Here is a 9,875-nt window from a genome sequence, read left to right on the forward strand (position 1 = left end):
CCTATAGCATGAGAACGATTGAGGCTTAAGTTGTCCAAAAGTTCAGTGGGACCCAAGGGCATGCTGTCTGAAGTGTTGGATTGGTTCCTGAGGGTCCTGAAGATAACGTTGAATGTTTGTATGGTGTGTTTCTATTGGTTCCACTTTTTTGATGTGACTTATGAGATCGAATTATATCACAGTGACCTCTCGTCGCATGTTGACCCCATCTGGCCAATTGCTTGGGTAGATCTGGGAGGAGGGTGTTACATATGATTAATAAATAGAGTGTGAGTAAATGATAATATTAAATTTTCTACATATGCTTTCTATATAGAATGTATTCGTCCATCTAGATAGGTCAAATTATTGACATCTTGTTGTAGAAGGAATAAGTCAACCAATATAAGGACTCCGTCCAGGCTCAAAACTTGCTTTACTTGTTTAGTTAAGCTTAGGGGTGGTTTTATTAGAGTCATGTGTATAATGGAAATCCTACTCACTCATCCTAATTCTGCTCATTTAAGAGCAACACACCTTCAAATTCTCCACATAAAAAAAAAATGTTAGACATTGAGACAATGCCATCTATGCACTCATTCAAATGTACCTACAGTTGTTTTTGTTTAAGGGTTTCCCACCTTAATATAGTAAAAACTATGACATATTAAGTATATATAAAATTTAAAAATATTTTACATTTTCATTTAAAATTATTTAAATTGGTTAATATTTAAATTTAAAATAAATTTAACTCTTCAAAGTGAGATGTAACCATTCATCAAATTTGAGGCCTAAATAAATAAAAGCTAATAAATTGGGATTTTTAAGTGTTAATTAACTTTTTATTTTTAAAGTATTGGTAACCCAGGTGCACACGGTCATCATTTTGTAAGACGAGGGGAAGATTCCCAGTAATGGCCAAGAGGGTGATTTTTACGTCGCATCTCTGAATTTGCCTAGATCAAAAGTTAAATATAATAAAATAGTTGGCCAAGTGGGATCTTGACCCAGTAGATGAATAATTTACAATAGATTTAGCTTGGCTTCTCCTAGCTTTGGACAAATATTTAAGAGAAAATTGCCAGCTTTAAGAGTCTTATACTTGAAACACCCAAGAGTGGTATGATATCAGCAGAAGAATATCTTGTAGTAGATTTATCTTTCTGGAAAATTTTGCGTAACTTGGACATAAATTTTGGAAAATTTTGCGTACCTTGGACATAAATTTTGGGAGACATTTTCCCATTTCATCGACTGTATGCTTGAATGTATTTTGAGATGCAGGAGATTGGAATGAACTAACCTTTGGTCTGTTTGGCAATCCTCTTATAATATGCACAAGGCCTCAATAGCTGGAGATGCTGCTGAGTACTTGCAGAAGCGTTTCAAATGTATTAATTTTCTCCCTACTGAAATCATGTGCGCTTCCTCGAACTGCAAGCCATTGGCACCGACACAGCCTGATTTTCCTTGTAGAATGAGCGGAGAGTATCTAGCTTCACTGCGTTTTTCACAAGTAAAGCCAGCGCAAGTAAGACTACCGTGACTCTCACTCCGTTAACTCGGAACAACAGTTAAAAAAAATATACTGACATCACAATGGGGGCCAATAGGACATTCTGATTCAATACAACATGTGACAGGTACAGTAACCCAATCCAGTGTCTAGCATCTGCAACTTGAACAAAAAGTACAAAACGCATTACAAAACTGCAGCAAAGTAGCAGTGCATCAACCGGAGAGCCTTCAGTCACTGACCGACAGCTGTCAATGATAATGTTTTCCTTGACTAGCTCTTTAAAGTCCTGCTATTCGTCTCCGGTAATGTCGAATGCAGAAGTGTGAGGTAGTATGGAATTTCCTTGTGCAAATCTGTGTGGCTGTAAGGAAACTCTGAAAGCAAATGTTGCATTTCTCCTACCATTCAAGGCCGATCTTCTGTCCTCTGAGACAGCATGCTTGCTCCAACATCGCAGACGATCTGTCCGGGTTCCGTTTATTGACGCATATGTGTTAGACAAAAGGTGAAATGACAATAAAATCTCATACATTGCTCACTGCTCAGCATGAACTACAGATTTTTCTACTTTTGGATGGGTTTTAGCTAGCCTCGTTAAATATTTATTCATCTCTGTATACGTTTTCCACGCTGAAAGCTAACCAGGGTCATTCATCCTTTTCCTTCTCCGCAAGATTTTGTAAATCTTCAATTATCTCTCACAATGAAAACTCATCGGCTTCTTGAAGCTTTCAACTTTTGTCCTTCGCAAAGTTTTATCGATATCCTATTCTTTATCATAGTGAAATGTCATAGGTCCCATTCAATCTCTTTCCATTTTCAAGCTTCCTCTATTCCGTGTGATTGTGTTTCACTGTTGCTATCTTACTTTGTATGTCAGGATCTAATCAATGGTGGTTTGTAGAAATACAGGTGGACGAGGTCACAGTAGAAGCAAAGGCTCTAAACTTGCACGTGTTGCCTGGCTTAGCTGTATCCACGATGGTTGCCTCGGATGGAATTGGTCTTGATGTTAAGCAAAAGCTGCCTCAATGGATTTGAATTAGAAGTCTTACGAGCAAAGGTAATGAAATATTTGAATTTATTATGCCTTAAACTTTAGTATATAACTGTCTAATTCTATTTTTTCCGTTCTTATCACATCACTCCAACGGTCTAATTCTGTTTTTTTGCTTCTTATGACCATCAGTCCACGGGGTAAAATGTTGCAGCCGGGGAGATAAGGCATTGCGGCTGCATAATACAGCATATCTACCTCGACTATCGGAAAAACAGCTTACTACACATCTTGAGTTTCTTCTTCATCTGCAAAGCATGATATTCTTCTAGTCAGATTGCAGATTCGAATTCATGGACTTGTTATCGTGGTAATATTTTGTCCGAAGGGATTCTGATAGAAGGCTTAAAATAAATGGTATCATTTTTTTCAAGGGGAGTCTGGTAGAGAAGAAGAAGCAGGCGGACAATACATATTGAGCTGCGAACCAAAATATGTGGCCAGCTGGGATTTTCCTTGAAGCTAGCCACATGTCAAATCGTTCAGAAGATATTGGTGTAATCATGTCGTTCTATGTTCCGACTGTATTAGTAGCCTTCTGCAAGTCATGTGAAGGCCAGCATTTTGTTAGGTTGATAGTTGGTTTCGAGGATTCATCGTCAGAATTAGTTTGACAGAGTCGCACATGTACCTGTACTTAGTTTCAGATGTTCATGGATAGAATGTGATGGTTTTAACATAAGAGCTGTCTGCGCACGTGTCTGATATTTTAGATAATGAAACGCTGGAATCGTGACTATTCTAGCTCACGAGTAAAACGATTTCGTATAGAGATTTTATAATAATTGTTGTCCCAAGCGTTTTCGTCCAAAACCTCGCAATTGTGAACATAAAGAGCTAACGAAAATCCCCTTTAACACGTTACATGTGGATTTCAATGTGTGGCACTTATTAGGGGAGGTTAAGATGGTTTTGCATGATCATTCGAAATTTCGGCCTCTCTTTGGATTTATTGATATAAATTCATTAAACATTTCGGTTAATATGTAAACGGTTAATAATGCATTTTAAAAATGGCTTATGTGTGGATTTGTTTTTAAGGATACAATGCTGCAACCACATGTTTATGATTAGAACATGGTAGAGCTTCTATTCATTTAATATTTTATTTTTTATTTTTAAAATAACTCGAATAGAAAGATTCTTCGTTAAACTAATTTAGTTTAAATATGATGAATCAATATATAAACAAAATATTATTCATAAGATTATATAGATATTATTAGTTTTCTAAGGTATTTTTTTATGGTTTATTAATTATCTCAAATTTTAATATTTTACCATCTTTTTTCAATGAGCAAATGAGGATACCTGCTACAGTTATAGTTATTTGGGTGGTCTGTTATAGAACTTGATTTTAGATAACTCCCTACACTATTGCACTAAAACATGTATGCTTGAAAAAAAGGTCTTACAACAAAATAACCTCAAGTTAGTATAAAAGTACACATTCCACCCTTGTATGTAATCAATTTGTCCATTCCAAAACATAATCTTCAATCCTCTCTATATGACTAAGAAGAATAATATCATGTGCAATTGAGTTACAATATATATGGTTGTACCTAATTAAGCTTTTTCACTCCATAGCATAATCCCCAATCCTCTCTATATGCCTAAGGGGGATGATATCATGTGCTAGTGATTTACAACATATATGGCTAAACAATAGGTGTTACAATGACCTTGGAAAATGCATCTTCCCTATAGCTATGCTTTACAAGTTGGACCAAATGCCCTAAAGTGTTTATGCAGTACTCTAGCTCTCCATAACATGATAGCTCCTTCACTAAGCCTCAACACCACTCATTCTCCAAAGTGTTTTGCTGCACACTAACTACTATGACCACCTTCTTGTCACCATCATTTCCTAATAGGGGACTCACCTTCTACCATCTAATAAATTACCATGTGTCTTCATTAAAAAAAAAAAAAAGAAATTATAATGGTAGCTTGCATTGGTAGAAATAATCTTGTAGTGGCTATTAATCATTATTATTACTATATTATCTCAGACACTAATTCTGAACCAATCTATGGTGTTCACATTTCACCAACAAATTTGAATCTCTCTAAACATTTAAGCCGTGATGAAGTCTTAACCTTCTACATAGCCACAAGGGTTACACCATTCACATTCTGATACCATTTGTTAGTAATTAAACTAATATGAAAAAAATAATTAAAATACAGTTACACATAGAGCCACAACACACATGATTAACACTAGAAAACTTTGAGGTAAAAATTTGTAGGCAACAATACATATATTATCTTGTGGCCTAAAATAAAAAACATATTTGGGCCTAAAATAGAAAACATATTTGAATTAATATAGAGAAATGACACAATACCATGGTTCCCACCAAAATACCCTAACCTCGACAAAGTGAACATTCTCTACATAAAATTCATCAAACACAAATATTTTCAATAACTTACATTACTTAGAAATCAAGTTACTCCAACAACATGTAAAATTTAACCCAAAATAAAATGTTGATTCTTTATAAAAATCAAAATAAACCTGCCATGGCTTCAAAAGAAATGGTGCACAATTAATAAAATAAGATCTTCTGGTTACAAGTCATTTAAAAAGGCTCTTCAGAATTTAATAAACGGCCATCTTTTATATAGAAAGAATCTCCAAAGTGACTCTTCAAAGTTTGAACCTTTTCTAATGGGAAGTAATGACTATTGAAACTTCAAATCACAAATCACAGTACTTTCCAGAAACGTGCCTTATGGCTATAGAACTACGAAGTGCTGTTCTGAAGGATTTGGAAAACGGTTAGGGCGGGATTAAAATATGACTACTATTATTATTATTGATTTGAATGGTATAAGAAGTTGTGCTATTATTATTTTTCACCGTTTTTATAAAAATGATAAAAAATAATAAAATAATTTTTTCGCTGTTTTTATAAAAGGGTAAAATATAATAAAATAAATGTTCTTTATTTTCAATATTATAAATATACAACATATCATTATCTTCTTCGTACATAATTGAAAAAGGAATTTATTTTTTACTTTTTTTTAGATCTAGGATAATCGGTAACTGGTGGATAGGCCCGGGATCAAATCCAACTGGCTGCCACTATAAACCTAGGCTAGGTGCAACAGCCTGCAAGCCGCACACAATAGCAATTAACTTATGCCTCAACAAGAGCCGAGACGTCCACTCTGGGGTCGCCTACTCTTCTAGCCAAGACACAACAGGCCATATACTCAACGAGATTTGAACCTCCGTCTCGTGGGTTTCACCCAACGAAACTTACCGTTGACTATTGAATATAAATATCCTCTTAAGAACACTAATGAAATTCATGAAACTGTCCCAACAGAAACTTTCTAAACTCACTTCTATTACTGAATCAACATTAAACACCTATGAACGTCTTAAAAAAAGGCACGCACAAATACCATCATTATAAAGTGCGAAGATAATTTATTTATTTTATTTTTTTTTCTGCTGATTATTATGTATAATTTGAATACAATATTATATTATAGTGGTAGCGATTTTGAATTATTTATTGATATAATGTTATTATAATAATTATAATTAGATCACTTATATATAATTTGAATACAATGTTATATTAGAGTGGCTACGATTTTGAATTATTTAATAATATAGTGTTATTATAATCATTATAATTAAATCATGATCACAATTTTATTTCAGTTATAGGTTTAGTAAATATATAGAGGATTAGAATATATAAATGGATAAATAGTCTTTAAAAAAAATTGAGTGTTTCGAACCAAGTGTGGTTTATCTTGAAGACAAATTATTTAAATTATTCTTTAGAATATATAAATGGATAAATCATCTTTAAGAAAAATTGAGTACTTAGATTATGTAGATTACATATTTTAAATATACACTTAAAGTCAATGTTTACTATATTTCTAACAAAAGTTATTTAAAAATATCTCTAACAAATAAAAAAAATCATAAAAATCTAGATTAAAAAAACTACCAAAAATATTTAGACCATAATGGTTTGTCTTTTTCAATTGCATTATGTAATATATACATCGTATTTTTAAACGGTAGAATGTATATACATATTTTATATTCAAATATTTTATTTAATATGATCATTGAAATATGTTGTTTATGAGTTTCACTATTTATATTAAAAGTATTTTTTAATCAATATATTTTTAAATACATGTTAATATTATTTAGTTGGCATATTGAAATATTTTATTTATAATATACATTAATGTTTTTAATTATGAATTATATTTTTAAATGTCACAAATTAGTTCTTTAAGGGACGCTTAAATTTAGATCATAGTGAAAATGAAGTGTTATATATCAAGACATTCCACTTATAGTGAAAACACTTCTTAACAGTGTGTCATAAAAATATAAGACTAACCACATATCAATTTCATATGAAGAATTAAATTTCCACATAATCAAAAATAAAAATATAAACTTTTTTAACTCTATATAAAATTATGTAACTTGTTCTAAACATTGAAATATTTATACTCCATTTCCATTTATACTCCATTTCCTTTATACTTAGTTCCATTTCCTTTATACTTTATTGTAATATAGAAAATTTATTAACTGAACATACTTAAAATAAAACTTTTGATATTTTATAATAATTTTAATTAAAACACTATCTCTATATATTTCCCATTATAGTAAATATTATTTTTATATTTAAAAAATATATATATATAATTTACTTTAAAAACCATACTTATCAACACTGAGGAAATTAAGCATCTCACTCATACAACGTTTACGGAGTTGTAAAATCAGAACCCGGATGGGCTTGGTTTCGATGTTGAGCCAGCAGTCATACGCTGCCTCATTGAATTTGAGCCACATGTCTTACGAGCAAAGGTAATGAAATATTTAAATTTATTATGTGTTTTACTTTAATAACTAACAGTACAACTCTGTTTTCTGCACCTTGTCACTGTCCATCCGCGGAGTCATAGTTACAGCCGATTAGATCAAAGCATTCCTACTGCAGGATATGAACCTAGACTGTAGGCAAAGCAAATTACTACACATCTTCAGACTCTTTTTCGTCGGCAAAGCATGATATTCTTTTACTTAGACTGGATATCAGAATTCATGTATTTCTCATCGTCGTGTCATTTTCTCCAAAGGGAATCTGATATAAATGTAGTACCGCGCTTGCTTTAAATGGTCGCATTTTTTCGAAAGGGCATCTGATACGCAAGATGATGCAGACGCACAATACATATTAGGGCAGGAACGAAAACTTGTCGCCATGTGAGATTTTCCTTGAAGTTACCCACATATCAAGTCGTCGAGAATATGTTAGTGTAGTGACTAGGCATGTTGTTTTATCTTCTGACAGAATTAGTAATCATCTGTGAGTCATGTGAAGGCAAGCACTTTGTCGGGGGCATAGTTGATATCAACGATTCGTGGTGAGAGATAGTTTGACCGAGTAGCACATGTACCTGTACTTTGTTTCAAACATTCATGGGTAGAATGAGAGGGTTAGAACGCAAGTGCCGTGCATGTATGTAATATTTTGGATAAATGAAACAGTGAACTCGTGAGTATCCTAGATCACGAGTAAAACGATTTTGCATAGAGATTTTATGATGATAGTTATCACAAGCGTTTTCGACAAAAAGCTCGCGATTGTGAAAATAAAGACCTAACGAAAATGAAAAATCCTTCTAACGCGTTATAAATGGATTCGATCTGTGTGGCACTTATTAGGTCACGCCAACACGGGTTGGATCATTATGGGAAATTTTGGTGGCCTTGTGATTTTTTATCAGCACAATTATATTTGTTAATTTCGTTCATATCCGTAGGTGGCATCATTCTCATATGTTCATTGGTAGGTATAAATGTGTAAAATTACACTACATTAATATTATTATTGTAGTTAGGTTAGTTAATTGCGAGATCATCTGGGGTCGATTTATTGAACCTAATTGATTATAGTTAAAGAACGTTGATGAATTTGATCTAATATGTCAGAGTTGTTTATATTAAATTTAACATTAAAATGAATATAAATATTAATAATAATTTTTAATACTAAGAAAATTCATAATATTTTAATTATCAAATTAAAAGGGCACATTGACATTAATATTAACATTTTAATTTTAAAATTAATATGTAAATATATTAACATTAATATATTATTATTAATATTAATATTAATGTTAATTTTAATTTTACTATATATGCATTACAATATGAATATGTGCAAAATATTATTCATAAATCTTATTAATACTAATATTAGTAACATTAATGTTATTAATATTAATAGAAATAATATTACTATTGTTGTTAATATTGATAATAATATATTTAATTATTTAATAATGTTGTTGTTGTTGTTGTTGTTGTTGTTGATGAAAATATTATTATTAAATAGTTTAAACCTTCACTATGACTAATTTAAATTGATCTTTATTGATTAAGATTAAACTAAGTCAATCATAATAAATCTTAATCACAAAGCTTAATATTATTATTAGGGCATCTAAATAAGTTTGGTTAACTCTATAATATTATTATTATAGGGATGGCCAAGCTTATCATGGTTATCAATTAATGGTTCACTTTGGTTGACTAAATTGTCAATATTTGATGTTATTACTATTTATATACATATTACCATATGAGTATATGTAAAATATTATTGATAAGTTTTATTAATATTAATATTAATAATATTAATGTTATTAATGTTAATAGCAATAATAATATTATTAATGTTAATATTACTAATAATATATTTGACCATTTAATAAAAATAATAAAATCAATGTTAATATTATTATATTTCTATAATTAGTAGTCAACTTTATTAATATTAAGAGTTTTATTATTAAACATTTTTAAACTTTCACTGTGGCTAAATTAAGTTGATTTTAGGTGATTAAAATTGAGCTAATTCAATGATTATCATCCTTGATCACAAACCTTAATATTATTAAATATTAAAACCTAAACAAACTATAATATTATTATTATTAGGGCTTCTAAATAAGTTTTGTCAACGCTTTAATATTATTGTTATAGTGTTGGACAAGTTTGATTATTGTTAACGATTAATAATATATTCAATCAATGTTTGAACTTGGTTGACTGAGTTGTCAATATTTGACCTTAGACAACTATGGTTAACTAGAATTGAATATGGTTAATATAGTCAATCTTATTATTATAATGATGTTATTATTCATCAACTTTATTAATATTAGTAATAATGTAATAAGGTTCAAAGGATTGGTTATGACCACTTATTAATATTATATTTAATCATGAAATAA

At 30.9% G+C, this 9,875-nt stretch overlaps 1 long non-coding RNA gene across 2 annotated transcripts; it reads left to right on the plus strand.

Annotated features, from left to right (window-relative positions):
• The first annotated feature begins 1,827 nt into the window (after nt 1-1,827).
• On the plus strand, nt 1,828-3,373 carry LOC149166707 (uncharacterized). 2 transcript variants are annotated; one of them, XR_016260457.1, is made up of 3 exons: nt 1,828-2,006; nt 2,406-2,564; nt 2,691-3,373. It is a non-coding gene; the product is annotated as an uncharacterized LOC149166707 (long non-coding RNA). The 2 variants fall into 2 exon arrangements; XR_016260458.1 differs by having other exon boundaries at nt 2,414-2,564; nt 2,691-3,370.
• Nucleotides 3,374-9,875: the final 6,502 nt, after the last annotated feature.

This window comes from Pinus tabuliformis, chromosome 5_1 (assembly GCF_031772625.1).
Source record: "Pinus tabuliformis cultivar Carrire ecotype Pingquan chromosome 5_1, CPIR1, whole genome shotgun sequence".
NCBI classification, from domain to species: Eukaryota; Viridiplantae; Streptophyta; class Pinopsida; order Pinales; family Pinaceae; genus Pinus; species Pinus tabuliformis.